Consider the following 23,993-nt stretch of genomic DNA (forward strand, 5'->3'; position numbering starts at 1 on the left):
AAGAATTTATTGATGCTTAAATCCACAGTATACAAGGTGTGAAGCTGTCGACGGCCATCCTAAGCTTAACGCGCCTGCTCTCGTCAGATCGCAGACTGGTACAGATCTTAGGGCCCGGTAAGTACCGGCATGAGACACTGGCTGGGAATCCCGGCTGCCGTTGACATTTTGCTCTGTTGCCGCCTTCCGTTCCGATTCCGAAAAGGATTTATTGATGCTTAAATGCACAGTATACAAAGTGTGAAGCTGTCAACGGCCATCCTAAGCTGAACGCGCCTGCTCTCGTCAGATCGCAGACTGCTACCCAGCTGAGGGCCTGGTAAGTACCAGCATGGGAGACTGGCTGGGAATCCCGGGTGCAGTTGTCATTTTAATCTGTTGCCGCCTTCCGATCCAATTCAGAAAAGGATCTATTGATGCTTAAATCCACAATATACAGGGTGTGAAGCTGGCAACAGCCATCCTAAGCCTGAACATGCCTGCTCTCCTCAGATTCCAGACTGCTGCCCGGCAGATACCGGCATGGGAGACTGGCTGGCAATCCAAGGTGCCATTGACATTTTGCTCTGTTGCCGCCTTCTTCTCCGATTAATAAAAATATTTATTGATGCTTAAATCCACAATATACAAGGCGTAAAGATGTCAACGGCCATCCTAAGCTGAACGCGCCTGCTCTCGTCAGATCGCAGACGGCTACCTAGCTTAGGGCCCAGTAAGTACCGGCATGGGAGACTGGCTGGGAATCCCGGGTGCAGTTGACATTTTGCTCTGTTGCCGCCTTCCGCTCCGATTCGGAAAATGATTTATTGATGCTTAAATGCACAGTATAAAGGGCGTGAAGCTGTCAACGGCCATCCTAAGCTGAACGCGCCTGCTCTCGTCAGATCGCAGACTGCTACCCAGCTTAGGGCCCTGTAAGTACCAGCATGGGAGACTGGCTGGGAATCCTAGGTGTTGTTGACATTTTGCTCTGTAGCCGCCTTCTGCTCCGATTCCGTAAAGGATTTATTGATGCTTAAATCCACAGTATACAGGGTTTGAAGCCGTCTACGGCTATCCTAAGCTGAATGTGCCTGTTCTTGTCAGATCGCAGACTGCTGCCCGGCAAGTACGGGCATGGGAGACTGGCTGGCAATCCAAGGTGCTATTGACATTTTGCTCTGTTGCCGCCTTCCTCTCCGATTCCGAAAAGGATTTATTGATGCTTAAATGCACAGTATAAAAAGCACGAAGCTTTCAATGGCCATCCTAAGCTGAACGCGCCTGCTCTCATCAGATCGCAGACTGCTACCCAGCTTAGGGCCCGGTAAGTACTGGCAGGGGAGACTGGCTGGGAATCCCAGGTGCCGTTGACACTTTGCTCTATTGCTGCCTTCCGCTCCGATTCCGAAAATAATTTATTGATGCTTAAATCCACAGTATACAAGGTGTGAAGCTGTCGACGGCCATCCTAAGCTTAACGCGCCTGCTCTCGTCAGATCGCAGACTGGTACAGATCTTAGGGCCCGGTAAGTACTGGCATGGGACACTGGCTGGGAATCCCGGCTGCCGTTGACATTTTGCTCTGTTGCCGCCTTCCGCTCCGATTCGGAAAAGGATTTATTGATGCTTAAATGCACAGTATAAAAAGCATGAAGCTGTCAATGGCCATCCTAAGCTGAACGCGCCTGCTCTCGTCAGATCGCAGACGGCTACCCAGCTTAGGGCCCGGTAAGTACCGGCATGGGACACTGGCTGGGAATCCCGGCAGCCGTTGACATTTTGCTCTGTTGCCGCCTTCCGTTCTGTTTCCGAAACAGATTTATTGATGCTTAAATGCACAGTATACAAAGTGTGAAGCTGTCAACGGCCATCCTAAGCTGAACGCGCCTGCTCTCGTCAGATCGCAGACTGCTACCCAGCTTAGGGCCTGGTAAGTACCAGCATGGGAGACTGGCTGGGAATCCCGGGTGCAGTTGACATTTTAATCTGTTGCCGCCTTCCGCTCCAATTCGGAAAAGGATTTATTGATGCTTAAATGCACAGTATAAAGGGCGTGAAGCTGTCAACGGCCATCCTAAACTGAACGCGCCTGCTCTCGTTAGATCGCAGACTGCTACCCAGCTTAAGGCCCGGTAAGTACCAGCATGGGAGACTGGCTGGGAATCCCGGGTGCAGTTGACATTTTAATCTGTTGCCGCCTTCCGCGCCGATTCGGAAAAGGATTTATTGATGCTTAAATCCACAGTATACAGGGTGTGAAGCTGTCAACGGCCATCCTAAGCTGAACGCGCCTGCTCTCGTCAGATCGCAGACTGCTACCCAGCTTAGGGCCCGGTAAGTACCAGCATGGGAGACTGGCTGGGAATCCCAGGTGTTGTTGACATTTTGCTCTGTAGCCGCCTTCCGCTTCGATTCCGAAAAGAATTTATTGATGCTTAAATCCACAGTATACAGGGTGTGAAGCCGTCTACGGCTGTCCTAAGCTGAATGTGCATGTTCTTGTCAGATCGCAGACTCCTGCCCGGCAAGTACGGGCATGGGAGACTGGCTGGCAATCCAAGGTGCTATTGACATTTTGCTCTGTTGCCGCCTTCCTCTCCGATTCCAAAAAGGATTTATTGATGCTTAAATGCACAGTATAAAAAGCATGAAGCTGTCAATGGCCATCCTAAGCTTAACGCGCCTGCTCTCGTCAGATCGCAGACTGGTACAGATCTTAGGGCCCGGTAAGTACCGACATGGGACACTGGCTGGGAATCCCGGCTGCCGTTGACATTTTGCTCTGTTGCCGCCTTCCGTTCCGATTCCGAAAAGGATTTATTGATGCTTAAATGCACAGTATAAAGGGCGAGAAACTATCAACGGCCATCCTAAGCTGAACGCGCCTGCTCTCGTCAGATCGCAGACTGATACCCAGCTTAGGGCCCGGTAAGTACCAGCATGGGAGACTGGCTGGGAATCCCAGGTGTCGTTGACATTTTGCTCTGTTGCCGCCTTACGCTCCGATTCCGAAAAGGATTTATTGATGCTTAAATCCACAGTATACAGGGTGTGAAGATGTCTACGGCCATCCTAAGCTGAATGCGCCTGTACTCGTCAGATCGCAGACTGCTACCCAGCTTCGGGCCTGGTAAGTACCAGCATGGGAGACTGGCTGGGAATCCCGGGTGCAGTTGACATTTTGCTCTGTTTCTGCTCCGATTCCGAAAATTATTTATTGATGCTTAAATTCACAGTATACAAAGTGTGAAGCTGTCAACGGCCATCCTAAGCTGAACGCGCCTGCTCTCGTCAGATCGCAGACTGCTACCCAGCTTAGGGCCTGGTAAGTACCAGCATGGGAGACTGGCTGGGAATCCCGGGTGCAGTTGACATTTTAATCTGTTGCCGCCTTCCGCTCCGATTCGGAAAAGGATTTATTGATGCTTAAATCAACAATATACAGGGTGTGAAGCTGTCAAGGGCCATCCTAAGCCTGAACGTGCCTGCTCTCCTCAGATCGCAGACTGCTGCCCGGCAGTTACTGGCATGGGAGACTGGCTGGCAATCCAAGGTGCCATTGACATTTTGCTCTGTTGCCGCCTTCCTCTCCGATTAATAAAAATATTTATTGATGCTTAAATCCACAATATACAAGGCGTGAAGATGTCAACGGCCATCCTAAGCTGAACGCGCCTGCTCTCGTCAGATCGCAGACTGCTACCCAGCTTAGGGCCCAGTAAGTACCGGCATGGGAGACTGGCTGGGAATCCCGGGTGCAGTTGACATTTTGCTCTGTTGCCGCCTTCCGTTCCGATTCCGAAAAGGATTTATTGATGCTTAAATGCACAGTATAAAAAGCGTGAAGCTGTCAATGGCCATCCTAAGCTGAACGCGCCTGCTCTCGTCAGATCGCAGACGGCTACCCAGCTTAGGGCCCGGTAAGTACTGGTATGGGAGACTGGCTGGGAATCCCGGGTGCCGTTGACATTTTGCTCTATTGCTGCCTTGCGCTCCGATTACGAAAAGAATTTATTGATGCTTAAATCCACAGTATACAAGGTGTGAAGCTGTCGACGGCCATCCTAAGCTGAACGCGCCTGCTCTCGTCAGATCGCAGACTGGTACAGATCTTAGGGCGCGGTAAGTACCGGCATGGGACACTGGCTGGGAATCCCGGCTGCCATTGACATTTTGCTCTGTTGCCGCCTTCCGTTCCGATTCCGAAAAGGATTTATTGATGCTTAAATCCACAATATACAGGGTGTGAAGCTGTCAACGGCCATCCTAAGCTGAACGTGTCTGCTCTCCTCAGATCGCAGACTGCTGCCCGGCAGATACCGGCGTGGGAGACTGGCTGGCAATCCAAGGTGCCATTGACATTTTGCTCTGTTGCCGCCTTCCTCTCCGATTAATAAAAATATTTATTGATGCTTAAATCCACAATATACAAGGCGTGAAGATGTCAACGGCCATCCTAAGCTGAACGCGCCTGCTCTCCTCAGATCGCAGACTGCTACCCAGCTTAGGGCCCAGTAAGTACCGGCATGGGAGACTGGTTGGGAATCCCGGGTGCAGTTGACATTTTGCTCTATTGCTGCCTTCCGATCCGATTCCGAAAATAATTTATTGATGCTTAAATCCACAGTATACAAGGTGTGAAGCTGTCGACGGCCATCCTAAGCTTAACGCGCCTGCTCTCGTCAGATCGCAGACTGGTACAGATCTTAGGGCCCGGTAAGTACCGGCATGGGACACTGGCTGGGAATCCCGGCTGCCGTTGACATTTTGCTCTGTTGCCGCCTTCCGTTCCGATTCCGAAAAGGATTTATTGATGCTTAAATGCACAGTATACAAAGTGTGAAGCTGTCAACGGCCATCCTAAGCTGAACGCGCCTGCTCTCGTCAGATCGCAGACTGCTACCCAGCTTAGGGCCTGGTAAGTACCAGCATGGGAGACTGGCTGGGAATCCCGGGTGCAGTTGACATTTTAATCTGTTGCCGCCTTCCGCTCCGATTCGGAAAAGGATTTATTGATGCTTAAATGCACAGTATAAAGGGCATGAAGCTTTCAACGGCCATCCTAAGCTGAACGCGTCTGCTCTCGTCAGATCGCAGACTGCTACCCAGCTTAGGGCCCGGTAAGTACCAGCATGGGAGACTGGCTGGGAATCCCAAGTGTTGTTGACATTTTGCTCTGTAGCCGCCTTCCGCTCCGATTCCGAAAATGATTTTTTGATGCTTAAATCCACAGTATACAGGGTGTGAAGCCGTCTACGGCTATCCTAAGCTGAATGTGCCTGTTCTTGTCAGATCGCAGACTGCTGCCCGGCAAGTACGGGCATGGGAGACTGGCTGGCAATCCAAGGTGCTATTGACATTTTGCTCTGTTACCGCCTTCCTCTCCGATTCCGAAAAGGATTTATTGATGCTTAAATGCACAGTATAAAAAGCATGAAGCTGTCAATGGCCATCCTAAGCTGAACGCGTCTGCTCTCGTCAGATTGCAGACTGCTACCCAGCTTAGGGCCCGGTAAGTACTGGCATGGGAGACTGGCTGGGAATCCTGGGTGCCGTTGACATTTTGCTCTATTGCTGCCTTCCGCTCCGATTCCGAAAAGAATTTATTGATGCTTAAATCCACAGTATACAAGGTGTGAAGCTGTCGACGGCCATCCTAAGCTTAACGCGCCTGCTCTTGTCAGATCGCAGACTAGTACAGATCTTAGGGCCCGGTAAGTACAGGCATGGGACACTGGCTGGGAATCCCGGCTGCCGTTGACATTTTGCTCTGTTGCAGCCTTCCGTTTCCGATTCCAAAAAGGATTTATTGATGCTTAAATGCACAGTATACAAAGTGTGAAGCTGTCAACTGCCATCCTAAGCTGAACGCGCCTGCTCTCGTCAGATCGCAGACTGATACCCAGCTTAGGGCCTGGTAAGTACCAGCATGGGAGACTGGCTGGGAATCCCGTGTGCAGTTGACATTTTAATCTGTTGCCGCCTTCTGCTCCGATTCCGAAAATTATTTATTGATGCTTAAATCCACAGTATACAAAATGTGAAGCTGTCAACGGCCATCCTAAGCTGAATGCGCCTGCTCTCATCAGATCGCAGACTGCTACCCAGCTTAGGGCCCGGTAAGTACCAGCATGGGAGACTGGCTGAGAATCCCAGGTGTTGTTGACATTTTGCTCTGTAGCCGCCTTCCGCTTCGATTCCGAAAAGGATTTATTGATGCTTAAATCCACAGTATACAGAGTGTGAAGCCGTCTACGGCTATCCTAAGCTGAATGTGCCTGTTCTTGTCAGATCGCATACTGCTGCCCGGCAAGTAGGGGCATGGGAGACTGGCTGGCAATCCAAGGTGCTATTGACATCTTGCTCTGTTGCCGCCTTCCTCTCCGATTCCGAAAAGGATTTATTGATGCTTAAATGCACAGTATAAAAAGCATGAAGCTGTCAATGGCTGTCCTAAGCTGAACGTGCCTGCTCTCGTTAGATCGCAAACTGCTACCCAGCTTAGGGCCCGGTAAGTACTGGCATGGGAGACTGGCTGGGAATCCCAGGTGCCGTTGACATTTTGCTCTATTGCTGCCTTCCGCTCCGATTCCGAAAATTATTTATTGATGCTTAAATCCACAGTATACAAGGTGTGAAGCTGTCGACGGCCATCCTAAGCTTAACGCGCCTGCTCTCATCAGATCGCAGACTGGTACAGATTTTAGGACCCGGTAAGTACCGGCATGGTACACTGGCTGGGAATCCCGGCTGCCGTTGACATTTTGCTCTGTTGCCGCGTTCCGTTCCGATTCCGAAAAGGATTTATTGATGCTTAAATCCACAGTATACAGGGTATACAGGGTATACAGGGTGTGAAGATGTCAACGGCCATCCTAAGCTGAATGCCCCTGCTCTCGTCAGAACGCAGACTGCTACCCAGCTTAGGGCCCGGTAAGTACCGGCATGGGACACTGGCTGGGAATCCCAGCTGCCATTGACATTTTGCTCTGTTGCAGCCTTCCGTTTCCGATTCCGAAAAGGATTTATTGATGCTTAAATGCACAGTATACAAAGCGTGAAGCTTTCAACTGCCATCCTAAGCTGAACGCGCCTGCTCTCCTCAGATCGCAGACTGATACCCAGCTTAGGGCCTGGTAAGTACCAGCATGGGAGACTGGCTGGGAATCCCGTGTGCAGTTGACATTTTAATCTGTTGCCGCCTTCTGCTCCGATTCCGAAAATTATTTATTGATGCTTAAATCCACAGTATACAAAATGTGAAGCTGTCAACGGCCATCCTAAGCTGAACGCGCCTGCTCTCGTCAGATCGCAGACTGCTACCCAGCTTAGGGCCCGGTAAGTACTGGCAGGGGAGACTGGCTGGGAATCCCAGGTGCCGTTGACATTTTGCTCTATTGCTGCCTTCCGCTCCGATTCCGAAAAGAATTTATTGATGCTTAAATCCACAGTATACAAAGTGTGAAGCTGTCGACGTCCATCCTAAGCTTAACGCGCCTGCTCTTGTCAGATCGCAGACAGGTACAGATCTTAGGGCCCGGTAAGTACCGGCATGGGACACTGGCTGGGAATCCCGGCTGCCGTTGACATTTTGCTCTGTTGCCGCCTTCCGTTTCCAATTCCGAAAAGGATTTATTGATGCTTAAGTGCACAGTATAAAGGGCGAGAAGCTGTCAACGGCCTTACTAAGCTGAACGCGCCTGCTCTCGTCAGATTGCAGACTGCTACCCAGTTTAGGGCCCGGTAAGTACCAGCATGGGAGACTGGCTGGGAATCCCAGGTGTCGTTGACATTTTGCTCTGTTGCCGCCTTACGCTCCGATTCCGAAAAGGATTTATTGATGCTTAAATCCACAGTATACAGGGTGTGAAGATGTCTACGGCCATCCTAAGCTGAATGCGCCTGTTCTCGTCAGATCGCAGACTGATACCCAGCTTCGGGCCTGGTAAGTACCAGCATGGGAGACTGGCTGGGAATCCCATGTGCCGTTGACATTTTGATCTATTGCTGCCCTCCGCTCCGATTCCGAAAATAATTTATTGATGCTTAAATCCACAGTATACAAAGTGTGAAGCTGTCGACGTCCATCCTAAGCTTAACGCGCCTGCTCTTGTCAGATCGCAGACAGGTACAGATCTTAGGGCCCGGTAAGTACCGTCATGGGACACTGGCTGGGAATCCCGGCTGCCGTTGACATTTTGCTCTGTTGCCGCCTTCCGTTTCCGATTCCGAAAAGGATTTATTGATGCTTAAATGCACAATATACAAAGTGTGAAGCTGTCAACGGTCATCCTAAGCTGAACGCGCCTGCTCTCGTTAGATCGCAGACTGATACCCAGCTTAGGGCCTGGTAAGTACCAGCATGGGAGACTGGCTGGGAATCCCAGGTGTTGTTGACATTTTGCTCTGTAGCCGCCTTCCGCTTCGATTCCGAAAAGGATTTATTGATGCTTAAATCCACAGTATACAGGGTGTGAAGCCGTCTACGGCTATCCTAAGCTGAATGTGCCTGTTCTTGTCAGATCGCAGACTGCTGCCCGGCAAGTACGGGCATGGGAGACTGGCTGGCAATCCAAGGTGCTATTGACATTTTGCTCTGTTGCCGCCTTCCTCTCCGATTCCGAAAAGGATTTATTGATGCTTAAATGCACAGTATAAAAAGCATGAAGTTGTCAATGGCCATCGTAAGCTGAACGCGCCTGCTCTCGTCAGATCGCTGACTGCTACCCAGCTTAGGGCCCGGTAAGTCCTGGCATGGGAGACTGGCTGGGAATTCCAGGTGCCGTTGACATTTTGCTCTATTGCTGCCTTCCGCTCCGATTCCGAAAAGAATTTATTGATGCTTAAATCCACAGTATACAAGGTGTGAAGCTGTCGACGGCCATCCTAAGCTTAACGCGCCTGCTCTCGTCAGATCGCAGACTGGTACAGATCTTAGGGCCCGGTAAGTACCGGCATGGGACACTGGCTGGGAATCCCGGCTGCCGTTGACATTTTGCTCTGTTGTCGCCTTCCGTTCCGATTCCGAAAAGGATTTATTGATGCTTAAATGCACAGTATAAAGGGCGAGAAGCTGTCAACGGCCATCCTAAGCTGAACACGCCTGCTCTCGTCAGATCGCAGACTGCTACCCAGCTTAGGGCCCGGTAAGTACCAGCATGGGAGACTGGCTGGGAATCCCAGGTGTCGTTGACATTTTGCTCTGTTGCCGCCTTACGCTCCGATTCCGAAAAGGATTTATTGATGCTTAAATCCACAGTATACAGGGTGTGAAGATGTCTACGGCCATCCTAAGCTGAATGCGCCTGTTCTCGTCAGATCGCAGACTGATACCCAGCTTCGGGCCTGGTAAGTACCAGCATGGGAGACTGGCTGGGAATCCCGGGTGCAGTTGACATTTTGCTCTGTTTCTGCTCCGATTCCGAAAATTATTTATTGATGCTTAAATCCACAGTATACAAATTGTGAAGCTGCCAACGGCCATCTTAAGCTGAACGCACCTGCTCTCGTCAGATCGCAGACTGCTACCCAGCTTAGGGCCTGGTAAGTACCAGCATGGGAGACTGGCTGGGAATCCTGGGTGCAGTTGACATTTTAATCTGTTGCCGCCTTCCGCTCCGATTCAGAAAAGGATTTATTGATGCTTAAATCCACAATATACAAGGTGTGAAGCTGTCAACGGCCATCCTAAGCCTGAACGTGCCTGCTCTCCTCAGATCGCAGACTGCTGCCTGGCAGTTACCGGCATGGGAGACTGGCTGGCAATCCAAGGTGCCATTGACATTTTGCTCTGTTGCCGCCTTCCTTTCCGATTAATAAAAATATTTATTGATGCTTAAATCCACAATATACAAGGCGTGAAGATGTCAACGGCCATCCTAAGCTGAACGCGCCTGCTCTCGTCAGATCGCAGACTGCTACCCAGCTTAGGGCCCAGTAAGTACCGGCTTGGGAGACTGGCTGGGAATCCCGGGTGCAGTTGACATTTTGCTCTGTTGCCGCCTTCCGTTCCGATTCCGAAAAGGATTTATTGATGCTTAAATGCACAGTATAAAAAGCATGAAGCTGTCAATGGCCATCCTAAGCTGAACGGGCCTGCTCTCGTCAGAGCGCAGACGGCTACCCAGCTTAGGGCCCGGTAAGTACTGGCATGGGAGACTGGCTGGGAATCCCGGGTGCCGTTGACATTTTGCTCTATTGCTGCCTTCCGCTCCGATTCCGAAAAGAATTTATTGATGCTTAAATCCACAGTATACAAGGTGTGAAGCTGTCGACGGCCATCCTAAGCTTAACGCGCCTGCTCTCGTCAGATCGCAGACTGGTACAGATCTTAGGGCCCGGTAAGTACCGGCATGGGACACTGGCTGGGAATCCCGGCTGCCGTTGACATTTTGCTCTGTTGCCGCCTTCCGTTCCGATTCCGAAAAGGATTTATTGATGCTTAAATGCACAGTATACAAAGGGTGAAGCTGTCAACGGCCATCCTAAGCCTGAACGTGCCTGCTCTCCTCAGATCGCAGACTGCTGCCCGGCAGTTACCGGCATGGGAGACTGGCTGGCAATCCAAGGTGCCATTGACATTTTGCTCTGTTGCTGCCTTCCTCTCCGATTAATAAAAATATTTATTGATGCTTAAATCCACAATATACAAGGCGTGAAGATGTCAACGGCCATCCTACGCTGAACGTGCCTGCTCTCGTCAGATCGCAGACTGCTACCCAGCTTTGGGCCCAGTAAGTACCGGCATGGGAGACTGGCTGGGAATCCCGGGTGCCGTTGACATTTTGCTCTATTGCTGCCTTCCGCTCCGATTCCGAAATTAATTTATTGATGCTTAAATCCACAGTATACAAGGTGTAAAGCTGTCGACGGCCATCCTAAGCTTAACGCGCCTGCTCTCGTCAGATCGCAGACTGGTACAGATCTTAGGGCCCGGTAAGTACCGGCATGGGACACTGGCTGGGAATCCCGGCTGCCGTTGACATTTTGCTCTGTTGCCGCCTTCCGTTCCGATTCCGAAAAGGATTTATTGATGCTTAAATCCACAGTATACAGGGTATGAAGATGTCTATGGCCATCCTAAGCTGAATGCGCCTGTTCTCATCAGATCGCAGACTGCTACCCAGCTTCGGACCTGGTAAGTACCAGCATGGGAGACTGGCTGGGAATCCCGGGTGCAGTTGACATTTTAATCTGTTGCCGCCTTCCGCTCCGATTCGGAAAAGGATTTATTGATGCTTAAATCCACAATATACAGGGTGTGACGCTGTCAACGGCCATCCTAAGCCTGAACGTGCCTGCTCTCCTCAGATCGCAGACTGCTGCCCGGCAGTTACCGTCATGAGAGACTGGCTGGCAATCCAAGGTGCCATTGACATTTTGCTCTATTGCCGCCTTCCTTTCCGATTAAAAAAATATTTATTGATGCTTAAATCCACAATATACAAGGTGTGAAGATGTCAACGGCCATCCTAAGCTGAACGCGCCTGCTCTCGTCAGATCGCAGACTGCTACCCAGCTTAGGGCCCAGTAAGTACCGGCATGGGAGACTGGCTGGGAATCCCGGGTGCAGTTGACATTTTGCTCTGTTGCCGCCTTACGCTCCGATTCCGAAAAGGATTTATTGATGCTTAAATTCACAGTATACAAGGTGTGAAGCTGTCGACGGCCATCCTAAGCTTAACGCGCCTGCTCTCGTCAGATCTCAGACTGGTACAGATCTTAGGGCCCGGTAAGTACCGGCATGGGACACTGGCTGGGAATCCCGTCTGCTGTTGACATTTTGCTCTGTTGCCACCTTACGTTCCGATTCCGAAAAGGATTTATTGATGCTTAAATGCACAGTATAAAGGGCGTGAAGCTGTCAAAGGCCATCCTAAGCTGAACGCGCCTGCTCTCGTCAGATCGCAGACTGCTACCCAGCTTAGGGCCTGGTAAGTACCAGCATGGGAGACCGGCTGGGAATCCCGGGTGCATTTGACATTTTAATCTGTTGCCGCCTTCCGCTCCGATTCGGAAAAGGATTTATTGATGCTTAAATGCACAGTATAAAGGGCGTGAAGCTGTCAACAGCCATCCTAAGCTGTACGCGCCTGCTCTTGTCAGATTGCAGACTGCTACCCAGCTTAGGGCCCGGTAAGTACCAGCATGGGAGACTGGCTGGGAATCTGAGGTGTTGTTGACATTTTGCTCTGTAGCTCTGTAGACATTTTGCTCCGATTCCGAAAAGGATTTATTGATGCCTAAATCAACAGTATACAGGGTGTGAAGCCGTCTACGGCTATCCTAAGCTGAATGCGCCTGTTCTTGTCAGATCGCAGACTGCTGCCCGGCAAGTACGGGCATGGGAGACTGGCTGGCAATCCAAGGTGCTATTGACATTTTTCTCTGTTGCCGCCTTCCGCTCCGATTCCGAAAAGGATTTATTGATGCTTAAATCCACAGTATACAGGGTGTGAAGATGTCTACGGCCATCCTAAGCTGAAGGCGCCTGTTCTCGTCAGATTGCAGACTGCTACCCAGCTTCGGGCCTGGTAAGTACCAGCATGAGAGACTGGCTGGGAATCCCGGGTGCAGTTGACATTTTGCTTTTTTTCTGCTCCGATTCCTAAAATTATTTATTGATGCTTAAATCCACAGTATACAAAGTGTGAAGCTGTGAACGGCCATCCTAAGCTGAATGCGCCTGCTCTCATCAGATCGCAGACTGCTACCCAGCTTAGGGCCTGGTAAGCACCAGCACGGGAGGCTGGCTGGGAATCCCGGGTGCAGTTGACATTTTAATCTGTTGCCGCCTTCCGCTCCGATTCGGAAAATGATTTATTGATGCTTAAATCCACAATATACAGGGTGTGAAGCTGTCAAAGGCCATCCTAAGCCTGAACGTGCCTGCTCTCCTCAAATCGCAGACTGCTGCCCGGCAGATACCGGCATGGGAGACTGGCTGGCAATCCAAGGTGCCATTGACATTTTGCTCTGTTGCCGCCTTCCTCTCCGATTAATAAAAATATTTATTGATGCTTAAATCCACATTATACAAGGCGTGAAGATGTCAACGGCCATCCTAAGCTGAACTTGCCTGCTCTCATCAGATTGCAGACTGCTAACCAGCTTAGGGCCCAGTAAGTACCGGAATGGGAGACTGGCTGGGAATCACGGGTGCAGTTGACATTTTGCTCTGTTGCCGCCTTCCGTTCCGATTCCGAAAAGGATTTATTGATGCTTAAATGCACAGTATAAAAAGCATGAAGCTGTCAATGGCCATCCTAAGCTGAACGCGCCTGCTCTTGGCAGATCGCAGACTGCTACCCAGCTTAGGGCCCGGTAAGTACCAGCATGGGAGACTGGCTGGGAATCCCAGGTGTCGTTGATATTTTGCTCTGTTGCCGCCTTCCGCTCCGATTCCGAAAAGGATTTATTGATGCTTAAATCCACAGTATACAGTATACAGGGTGCGAAGATGTCTACGGCCATCCTAAGCTGAATGCGCCTGATTTCGTCAGATCGCAGACTGCTACCCAGCTTCGGGCCTGGTAAGTACCAGCATGGGAGACTGGCTGGGAATCCCGGGTGCAGTTGACATTTTGCTCTGTTTCTGCTCCGATTCCGAAAATTATTTATTGATGTTTAAATCCACAGTATACAAAGTGTGAAGCTGTCAACGGCCATCCTAAGCTGAACGCGCCTGCTCTCGTCAGATCGCAGACTGCTACCCAGCTTAGGGTCTGGTAAGTACCAGCATGAGAGACCGGCTGGGAATCCCGGGTGCATTTGACATTTTGCTCTGTTGCCGCCTTCCGTTCCGATTCCGAAAATGATTTATTGATGCTTAAATGCACAGTATAAAATGCATGAAGCTGTCAATGGTCATCCTAAGCTGAACGCGCCTGCTCTCATCAGATCGCAGACTGCTACCCAGCTTAGGGCCCGGTAAGTACTGGCATGGGAGACTGGCTGGGAATTCCGGTTGACATTTTGCTCTATTGCTGCCTTCCGCTCCGATTCCGAAAATAATTTATTGATGCTTAAATCCACAGTATACAAGGTGTGAAGCTGTCGACGGCCATCCTAAGCTTAACGCGCCTGCTCTCGTCAGATCGCAGACTGGTACAGATCTTAGAGCCCGGTAAGTACCGGCATGGGACACTGGCTGGGAATCCCGGCTGCCGTTGACATTTTGCTCTGTTGCCGCCTTCCGTTCCGATTCCGAAAAGGATTTATTGATGCTTAAATGCACAGTATACAAAGTGTGAAGCTGTCAACGGCCATCCTAAGTTGAATGCGCCTGCTCTCGTCAGATCGCAGACTGCTACCCAGCTTAGGGCCTGGTAAGTACCAGCATGGGAGACTGGCTGGGAATCCCGGGTGCAGTTGACATTTTAATCTGTTGCCGCCTTCCGCTCCGATTCGGAAAAGGATTTATTGATGCTTAAATGCACAGTATAAAGGGGGTGAAGCTGTTAACGGACATCCTAAGCTGAACGCGCCTGCTCTCGTCAGATCGCAGACTGCTACCCAGCTTAGGGCCCGGTAAGTACCAGCATGGGAGACTGGCTGGGAATCTCAGGTGTTGTTGAAATTTTGCTCTGTAGCTCTGTAGACATTTTGCTCCGATTCCGAAAAGGATTTATTGATGCTTAAATCCACAATATACAAGTCGTGAAGATGTCAACGGCCATCCTAAGCTGAACGCGCCTGCTCTCATCAGATCGCAGACTGCTACCCAGCTTAGGGCCTGGTAAGTACCAGCATGGGAGACTGGCTGGGAATCCCGGGTGCAGTTGACATTTTAATCTGTTGCCGCCTTCCGCTCCGATTCGGAAAAGGATTTATTGATGCTTAAATCCACAATATACAGGGTGTGAAGCTGTCAACGGCCATCCTAAGCCTGAACGTGCCTGCTCTCCTCAGATCGCAGACTGCTGCCCGGCAGTTACCGGCATGGGAGACTGGCTGGCAATCCAAGGTGCCATTGACATTTTGCTCTGTTGCCGCCTTCCTCTCCGATTAATAAAAATATTTAATGATGCTTAAATCCACAATATACAAGGCGTGAAGCTGTCAACGGCCATCCTAAGCTGAACGCGCCTGCTCTCGTCAGATCGCAGACTGCTACCCAGCTTAGGGTCTGGTAAGTACCAGCATGGGAGACTGGCTGGGAATCCCGGGTGCAGTTGACATTTTAATCTGTTGCCGCCTTCCGCTCCGAGTCGGAAAAGGATTTATTGATGCTTAAATGCACAGTATAAAGGGCATGAAGCTGTCAACGGCCATCCTAAGCTGAACGCGCCTGCTCTCGTCAGATCGCAGACTGCTACCCAGCTTAGGGCCCGGTAAGTACCAGCATGGGAGACTGGCTGGGAATCCCAGGTGCTATTGACATTTTGATCTGTTGCCGCCTACCTCTCCGATTAAAAAAAATATTTATTGATGCTTAAATCCACAGTATACAAGGCATGAAGATGTCAACGGCCATCCTAAGCTGAACGCGCCTGCTCTCGTCAGATCGCAGACTTCTACCCAGCTTAGGGCCCGGTAAGTACTGGCATGGGAGACTGGCTGGCAATCCCGGGTGCCGTTGATATTTTGCTCTATTGCTGCCTTCGGCTCCGATTCCGAAAATAATTTATTGATGCTTAAATCCACAGTATACAAGGCGTGAAGATGTCAACGGCCATCCTAAGCTGAACGCGCCTGCTCTCGTCAGATCGCAGACTGCTACCCAGCTTAGGGCCCGGTAAGTAACGGCATGGGAGACTGGCTGGGAATCCCGGGTGCAGTTGAAATTTTAATCTGTTGCCGCCTTCTGCTCCGATTCGGAAAAGGATTTATTGATGCTTAAATCCACAATACACAGGGTGTGATGCTGTCTACGGCCATCCTAAGCCTGAACGTGCCTGCTCTCCTCAGATCGCAGACTGCTGCCCAGCAGTTACCGGCATGGGAGACTGGCTGGCAATCCAAGGTGCCATTGACATTTTGCTCTGTTGCCGCCTTCCACTTCGATTAATAAAAATATTTATTGATGCTTAAATCCACAATATACAAGGCGTGAAGATGTCAACGGCCATCCTAAGCTGAACGCGTCTGCTCTCGTCAGATCGCAGACTGCTACCCAGCTTAGGGCCCAGTAAGTACCGGCATGGGAGACTGGCTGGGAATCCCGGGTGCAGTTGACATTATGCTCTGTTGCCGCCTTCCGTTCCGATTCCGAAAAGGATTTATTGATGCTTAAATGCACAGTATAAAAAGCATGAAGCTGTCAATGGCCATCCTAAGCTGAACTCGCCTGCTCTCGTCAGATCGCAGACTGCTACCCAGCTTAGGGCCCAGTAAGTACCGGCATGGGAGACTGGCTGGGAATCCCGGGTGCAGATGACATTTTGCTCTGTTGCCGCCTTTCGTTCCGATTCCGAAAAGGATTTATTGATGCTTAAATGCACAGTATAAAAATCATGAAGCTGTCAATGGCCATCCTAAGCTGAACGCGCCTGCTCTCGTCAGATCGCAGACTGCTACCCAGCTTAGGGCCCAGTAAGTACCGGCATGGGAGACTGGCTGGGAATCCCGGGTGCAGTTGACATTATGCTCTGTTGCCGCCTTCCGTTCCGATTTCGAAAAGGATTTATTGATGCTTAAATCCACAATATACAGGGTGTGACGCTGTCAACGGCCATCCTAAGCCTGAACGTGCCTGCTCTCCTCATATCGCAGACTGCTGCCCGGCAGTTACCGTCATGAGAGACTGACTGGCAATCCAAGGTGCCATTGACATTTTGCTCTATTGCCGCCTTCCTTTCCGATTAAAAAAATATTTATTGATGCTTAAATCCACAATATACAAGGTGTGAAGATGTCAACGGCCATCCTAAGTTGAACGCGCCTGCTCTCGTCAGATCGCAGACTGCTACCCAGCTTAGGGCCCAGTAAGTACCGGCATGGGAGACTGGCTGGGAATCCCGGGTGCAGTTGACATTTTGCTCTGTTGCCGCCTTCCGTTCCGATTCCGAAAAGGATTTATTGATGCTTAAATGCACAGTATACAAAGTGTGAAGCTGTCAACGGCCATCCTAAGCTGAACGCGCCTGCTCTCGTCAGATCGCAGACTGCTACCCAGCTTAGGGCCCGGTAAGTACCAGCATGGGAGACTGGCTGGGAATCTCAGGTGTTGTTGACATTTTGCTCTGTAGCTCTGTAGACATTTTGCTCCGATTCCGAAAAGGATTTATTGATGCTTAAATCCACAATATACAGGGTGTGAAGCCGTCTACGGCTATCCTAAGCTGAATGCGCCTGTTCTTGTCAGATCGCAGACTGCTGCCCGGCAAGTACGGGCATGGGAGACTGGCTGGCAATCCAAGGTGCTATTGACATTTTGATCTGTTGCCGCCTTCCTCTCCGATTAAAAAAAATATTTATTGATGCTTAAATCCACAGTATACAAGGCATGAAGATGTCAACGGCCATCCTAAGCTGAACGCGCCTGCTCTCGTCAGATCGCAGACTGCTACCCAGCTTAGGGCCCGGTAAGTACTGGCATGGGAGACTGGATGGCAATCCCGGGTGCCGTTGATATTTTGCTCTATTGCTGCCTTCGGCTCCGATTCCGAAAAGAATTTATTGATGCTTAAATCCACAGTATACAAGGTGTGAAGCTGTCGACGGCCATCCTAAGCTTAACGCGCCTGCTCTCGTCAGATTGCCTACTGCTACCCAGCTTAGGGCCCGGTAAGTACCAGCATTAGAGACTGGCTGGGAATCCCAGGTGTTGTTGACATTTTGCTCTGTAACCGCCTTCCGCTTCGATTCCAAAAAGGATTTATTGATGCTTAAATCCACAGTATACAGGGTGTGAAGCCTTCTACGGCTATCCTAAGCTGAATGTGCCTGTTCTTGTCAGATCGCAGACTGCGGCCCGGCAAGTACGGGCATGGGAGACTGGCTGGCAATCCAAGGTGCTATTGACATTTTGCTCTGTTGCCGCCTTCCTCTCCGATTCCGAAAAGGATTTATTGATGCTTAAATGCACAGTATAAAAAGCATGAAGCTGTCAATGGCCATCCTAAGCTGAACGCGCCTGCTCTCGTCAGATCGCAGACTGCTACCCAGCTTAGGGCCCGGTAAGTACTGGCATGGGAGACTGGCTGGGAATCCCAGGTGCCGTTGACATTTTGCTCTATTGCTGCCTTCCGCTCATATTAAAAAAAATATTTATTGATGCTTAAATCCACAGTATACAAGTCATGAAGATGTCAACGGCCATCCTAAGCTGAACGCGCCTGCTCTCGTCAGATCGCAGACTGCTACCCAGCTTAGGGCCCGGTAAGTACTGGCATGGGAGACTGGCTGGCAATCCCGGGTGCCGTTGATATTTTGCTCTATTGCTGCCTTCGGCTCCGATTCCGAAAAGAATTTATTGATGCTTAAATCCACAGTATACAAGGTGTGAAGCTGTCGACGGCCATCCTAAGCTTAACGCGCCTGCTCTCGTCAGATTGCAGACTGCTACCCAGCTTAGGGCCCGGTAAGTACCAGCATGGGAGACTGGCTGGGAATCCCAGGTGTTGTTGACATTTTGCTCTGTAACCGCCTTCCGCTTCGATTCCAAAAAGGATTTATTGATGCTTAAATCCACAGTATACAGGGTGTGAAGCCTTCTACGGCTATCCTAAGCTGAATGTGCCTGTTCTTGTCAGATCGCAGACTGCTGCCCGGCAAGTACGGGCATGGGAGACTGGCTGGCAATCCAAGGTGCTATTGACATTTTGCTCTGTTGCCGCCTTCCTCTCCGATTCCGAAAAGGATTTATTGATGCTTAAATGCACAGTATGAAAAGCATGAAGCTGTCAATGGCCATCCTAAGCTGAACGCGCCTGCTCTCGTCAGATCGCAGACTGCTACCCAGCTTAGGGCCCGGTAAGTACTGGCATGGGAGACTGGCTGGGAATCCCAGGTGCCGTTGACATTTTGCTCTATTGCTTCCTTCCGCTCCGATTCCGAAAATAATTTATTGATGCTTAAATCCACAGTATACAAGGTGTGAAGCTGTTGACGGCCATCCTAAGCTTAACGCGCCTGCTCTCGTCAGATCGCAGACTGGTACAGATCTTAGGGCCCGGTAAGTACCGGCATGGGACACTGGCTGGGAATCCCGGCTGCCGTTGACATTTTGCTCTGTTGCCGCCTTCCGTTCCGATTCCGAAAAGGATTTATTGATGCTTAAATGCACAGTATAATGGGCGAGAAGCTGTCAACGGCCATCCTAAGCTGAATGCACCTGTTCTCGTCAAATCGCAGACTGCTACCCAGCTTCGGGCCTGGTAAGTACCAGCATGGGAGACTGGCTGGGAATCCCGGGTGCAGTTGACATTTTGCTCTGTTTCTGCTCCGATTCCGAAAATTATTTATTGATGCTTAAATCCACAGTATACAAATTGTGAAGCTGTCAACGGTCATCCTAAGCTGAACGCGCCTGCTCTCTTCAGATCGCAGACTGCTACCCAGCTTAGGGTCTGGTAAGTACCAGCATGGGAGACTGGCTGGGAATCCCGGGTGCAGTTGACATTTTAATCTGTTGCCGCCTTCCGCTCCTATTCGGAAAAAGGATTTATTGATGCTTAAATACACAATACACAGGGTGTGAAGCTGTCAACGGCCATCCTAAGCTGAATGTGCCTGTTCTCAGACTGCTACCCAGCTTCTGGCCTGGTAAGTACCAGCATGGGAGACTGGCTGGGAATCCCGGGTGCCGTTGACATTTTGCTTTATTGATGCTTAAATGCACAGTATAAAAATCGTGAAGCTGTCAATGGCCATCCTAAGCTTAACGCGCCTGCTCTTGTCAGATCGCAGACTGGTACAGATCTTAGGGCCCGGTAAGTACCGGCATGGGACACTGGCTGGGAATCCCGGCTGCCGTTGACATTTTGCTCTGTTGCCGCCTTCCGTTTCCGATTCCGAAAAGGATTTATTGATGCTTAAATGCACAGTATAAAGGGCAAGAAGCTGTCAACGGCCATCCTAAGCTGAACGTGCCTGCTCTCGTCAGATCGCAGACTGCTACCCAGCTTAGGGCCCGGAAAGTACCAGCATGGGAGACTGGCTGGGAATCCCAGGTGTCGTTGACATTTTGCTCTGTTGCCGCCTTCCGCTACGATTCCGAAAAGGATTTATTGATGCTTAAATCCACAGTATACAGGGTGTGAAGATGTCTACGACCATCCTAAGCTGAATGCGCCTGTTCTCGTCAGAGCGCAGACTCCTACCCAGCTTCGGGGCTGGTAAGTACCAGCATGGGAGACTGGCTGGGAATCCCGGGTGCAGTTGACATTTTGCTCTGTTTCTGCTCCGATTCCGAAAATTATTTATTGATGCTTAAATCCACAGTATACACAGTATACAAAGTGTGAAGCTGTCAACGGCCATCCTAAGCTGAACGCGCCTGCTCTCGTCAGATCGCAGACTGCTACCCAGCTTAGGGCCCGGTAAGTACCAGCATGGGAGACTGGCTGGGAATCCCGGGTGCAGTTGACATTTTGCTCTGTTGCCGCCTTCCGCTCCGATTCGGAAAATTATTTATTGATGCTTAAATGCACAGTATAAAGGGCGCGAAGCTGTCAACGGCCATCCTAAGCTGAACGCGCCTGCTCTCGTCAGATCGCAGACCGCTACCCAGCTTAGGCCCGGTAAGTACCAGCATGGGAGACTGGCTGGGAATCCCAGGTGTTGTTGACATTTTGCTCTGTAGCCGCCTTCCGCTCCGATTCCGAAAAGGATTTATTGATGCTTAAATCCACAGTATACAGGGTGTGAAGCCGTCTACGGCTATCCTAAGCTGAATGTGCCTGTTCTTGTCAGATCGCAGACTGCTGCCCGGCAAGTACGGGCATGAGAGACTGGCTGGCAATCCAAGGTGCTATTGACATTTTGCTCTGTTGCCGCCTTCCTCTCCGATTCCGAAAAGGATTTATTGATGCTTAAATGCACAGTATAAAAAAGCATTAAGCTGTCAATGGCCATCCTAAGCTGAACGCGCCTGCACTTGTCCGATCGCAGACTGCTACACAGCTTAGGGCCCGGTAAGTAATGGCATGGGAGACTGGCTGGGAATCCCGGGTGCTGTTGACATTTTGCTCTATTGCTGCCTTCCGCTCCGATTCCGAAAATAATTTATTGATGCTTAGATCCACAGTATACAAGGTGTGAAGCTGTCGACGGCCATCCTAAGCTTAACGCGCCTGCTCTCGTCAGATCGCAGACTGGTACAGATCTTAGGGCCCGGTAAGTACCGGCATGAGACACTGGCTGGGAATCCCGGCTGCCGTTGACATTTTGCTCTGTTGCCGCCTTCCGTTCCGATTCCAAAAAGGATTAATTGATGCTTAAATGCACAGTATAAAGGGCGAGAAGCTGTCAACGGCCATCCTAAGCTGAACGTGCCTGCTCTCGTCAGATCGCAGACTGCTACCCAGCTTAGGGCCCGGTAAGTACCAGAATGGGAGACTGGCTGGGAATCCCAGGTGTCGTTGACATTTTGTTCTGTTGCAGCCTTCCGCTCCGATTCCGAAAAGGATTTATTGATGCTTAAATCCACAGTATACAGGGTGTGAAGATGTCTACGGCCTTCCTAAGCTGAATGCGCCTGTTCTCGTCAGATCGCAGACTGCTACCCAGCTTCGGGCCTGGTAAGTACCAGCATGGGAGACTGGCTGGAATCCCGGCTGCCGTTGACATTCTGCTATGTTTCTGCTCCGATTCCGAAAATTATTTATTGATGCTTAAATCCACAGTATACAAAGTGGGAAGCTGTCAACGGCCATCCTAAGCTGAACGCGCCTGCTCTCGTCAGATCGCAGACTGCTACCCAGCTTAGGGCCCGGTAAGTATCAGCATGGGAGACTGGCTGGGAATCCCAGGTGTTGTTGACAATTTGCTCTGTAGCCGCCTTCCGCTTCGATTCCGAAAAGGATTTATTGATGCTTAAATCCACAGTATACAGGGTGTGAAGCCGTCTACGGCTATCCTAAGCTGAATGTGCCTGTTCTTGTCAGATCGCAGACTGCTGCCCGGCAAGTACGGGCATGGGAGACTGGCTGGCAATCCAAGGAACTATTGACATTTTGCTCTGTTGCCGCCTTCCTCTCCGATTCCGAAAAGGATTTATTGATGATTAAATGCACAGTATAAAAAGCATGAAGCATGAAGCTGTCAATGGCCATCCTAAGCTGAACGCGCCTGCTCTCGTCAGATCGCAGACTGCTACCCAGCTTAGGGCGCGGTAAGTACTGGCATGGGAGACTGGCTGGGAATCCCAGGTGCCGTTGACATTTTGCTCTATTGCTGCCCTCCGCTCCGATTCCGAAAATAATTTATTGATGCTTAAATCCACAGTATACAAGGTGTGAAGCTGTCGACGGCCATCCTAAGCTTAACGCGCCTGCTCTCGTCAGATCGCAGACTGGTACAGATCTTAGGGCCCAGTAAGTACCGGCATGGGACACTGGCTGGGAATCCCGGCTGCCGTTGACATTTTGCTCTGTTGCTGCCTTACGCTCCGATTCCGAAAAGGATTTATTGATGCTTAAATCCACAGTATACAGGGTGTGAAGATGTCTACGGCCATCCTAAGCTGAATGCGCCTGTTCTCGTCAGATCGCAGACTGCTTCCCAGCTTCGGGCATGGTAAGTACCAGCATGGGAGACTGGCTGGGAATCCCGGGTGCAGTTGACATTTTGCTCTGTTTCTGCTCCGATTCCGAAAATTATTTATTGATGCTTAAATCCACAGTATACAAAGTGTGAAGCTGTCAACGGCCATCCTAAACTTAACGCGCCTGCTCTCGTCAGATCGCAGATTGGTACAGATCTTAGGGCCCGGTAGGTACCGGCATGGGACACTGGCTGGGAATCCCGGGTGCAGTTGACATTTTGCTCTGTTGCCGCCTTCCGTTCCGATTCCGAAAATGATTTATTGATGCTTAAATGCACAGTATAAAGGTCATGAAGCTGTCAACGGCCATCCTAAGCTGAACGCGCCTGCTCTCGTCAGATCGCAGACTGCTACCCAGCTTAGTCCAGGTAAGTACCAGCATGGGAGACTGGCTGGGAATCCCAGGTGTTGTTGACATTTTGCTCTGTAGCCGCCTTCCGCTCCGATTCCGAAAAGGATTTATTGATGCTTAAATCCACAGTATACAGGGTGTGAAGCCGTCTACGGCTATCCTAAGCTGAATGTGCCTGTTCTTGTCAGATCGCAGACTGCTGCCCGGCAAGTACGGGCATGGGAGACTAGCTGGCAATCCAAGGTGCTATTGACATTTTGCTCTGTTGCCGCCTTCCTCTCCGATTCCGAAAAGGATTTATTGATGCTTAAATGCACAGTATAAAAAGCATGAAGCTGTCAATGGCCATCCTAAGCTGAACGCGCCTGCACTCGTCCGATCGCAGACTGCTACCCAGCTTAGGGCCCGGTAAGTACTGGCATGGGAGACTGGCTGGGAATCCTGGGTGCTGTTGAAATTTTGCTCTATTGCTGCATTCCGCTCCGATTCCGAAAAGAATTTATTGATGCTTAAATCCACAGTATACAAGGTGTGAAGCTGTCGACGGCCATCCTAAGCTTAACTCGCCTGCTCTCGTCAGATCGCAGACTGGTACAGATTTTAGGGCCCGGTAAGTACCGGCATGAGACACTGGCTGGGAATCCCGGCTGCCGTTGACATTTTGCTCTGTTGCCGCCTTCCGTTCCGATTCCGAAAAGGATTTATTGATGCTTAAATGCACAGTATAAAGGGCGAGATGCTGTCAACGGCCATCCTAAGCTGAACGCGCCTGGTCTCGTCAGATCGCAGACTGCTACCCAACTTAGGACCGGGTAAGTACTGGCATGGGAGACTGGCTGGGAATCCGAGGTGCCGTTGACATTTTGCTCTATTGCTGCCCTCCGCTTCGATTCCGAAAATAATTTATTGATGCTTAAATCCACAGTATACAAGGTGTGAAGCTGTCGACGG

The 23,993-nt window shown here is 50.5% G+C and overlaps 18 pseudogenes; all 18 read left to right on the forward strand.

Moving 5' to 3' along the window:
* Window positions 1-1,841: 1,841 nt before the first annotated feature.
* Window positions 1,842-1,961, forward strand: LOC130349049 (5S ribosomal RNA; annotated as a pseudogene).
* A 284-nt stretch (window positions 1,962-2,245) lies between these two features.
* Window positions 2,246-2,365, forward strand: LOC130319490 (5S ribosomal RNA; annotated as a pseudogene).
* Window positions 2,366-3,236: 871 nt separating this feature from the next.
* Window positions 3,237-3,356, forward strand: LOC130349059 (5S ribosomal RNA; annotated as a pseudogene).
* A 475-nt stretch (window positions 3,357-3,831) lies between these two features.
* LOC130316112 (5S ribosomal RNA) lies at window positions 3,832-3,951 on the forward strand (annotated as a pseudogene).
* Window positions 3,952-4,829: 878 nt separating this feature from the next.
* On the forward strand, window positions 4,830-4,949 carry LOC130349064 (5S ribosomal RNA; annotated as a pseudogene).
* Window positions 4,950-6,030: 1,081 nt separating this feature from the next.
* Window positions 6,031-6,150, forward strand: LOC130332761 (5S ribosomal RNA; annotated as a pseudogene).
* Window positions 6,151-7,249: 1,099 nt separating this feature from the next.
* Window positions 7,250-7,369, forward strand: LOC130324792 (5S ribosomal RNA; annotated as a pseudogene).
* Window positions 7,370-9,057: 1,688 nt separating this feature from the next.
* LOC130321363 (5S ribosomal RNA) lies at window positions 9,058-9,177 on the forward strand (annotated as a pseudogene).
* A 2,667-nt stretch (window positions 9,178-11,844) lies between these two features.
* LOC130331536 (5S ribosomal RNA) lies at window positions 11,845-11,964 on the forward strand (annotated as a pseudogene).
* A 2,684-nt stretch (window positions 11,965-14,648) lies between these two features.
* On the forward strand, window positions 14,649-14,768 carry LOC130327842 (5S ribosomal RNA; annotated as a pseudogene).
* A 475-nt stretch (window positions 14,769-15,243) lies between these two features.
* On the forward strand, window positions 15,244-15,363 carry LOC130334882 (5S ribosomal RNA; annotated as a pseudogene).
* A 1,675-nt stretch (window positions 15,364-17,038) lies between these two features.
* LOC130334371 (5S ribosomal RNA) lies at window positions 17,039-17,158 on the forward strand (annotated as a pseudogene).
* Window positions 17,159-18,030: 872 nt separating this feature from the next.
* On the forward strand, window positions 18,031-18,150 carry LOC130335091 (5S ribosomal RNA; annotated as a pseudogene).
* Window positions 18,151-18,826: 676 nt separating this feature from the next.
* Window positions 18,827-18,946, forward strand: LOC130335213 (5S ribosomal RNA; annotated as a pseudogene).
* Window positions 18,947-19,988: 1,042 nt separating this feature from the next.
* On the forward strand, window positions 19,989-20,108 carry LOC130335567 (5S ribosomal RNA; annotated as a pseudogene).
* Window positions 20,109-20,394: 286 nt separating this feature from the next.
* Window positions 20,395-20,514, forward strand: LOC130352590 (5S ribosomal RNA; annotated as a pseudogene).
* An 878-nt stretch (window positions 20,515-21,392) lies between these two features.
* Window positions 21,393-21,512, forward strand: LOC130322708 (5S ribosomal RNA; annotated as a pseudogene).
* Window positions 21,513-21,788: 276 nt separating this feature from the next.
* Window positions 21,789-21,908, forward strand: LOC130352856 (5S ribosomal RNA; annotated as a pseudogene).
* The last annotated feature ends 2,085 nt before the right edge of the window (window positions 21,909-23,993 follow it).

Source organism: Hyla sarda, chromosome 1 (genome assembly GCF_029499605.1).
Source record: "Hyla sarda isolate aHylSar1 chromosome 1, aHylSar1.hap1, whole genome shotgun sequence".
NCBI classification, from domain to species: Eukaryota; Metazoa; Chordata; class Amphibia; order Anura; family Hylidae; genus Hyla; species Hyla sarda.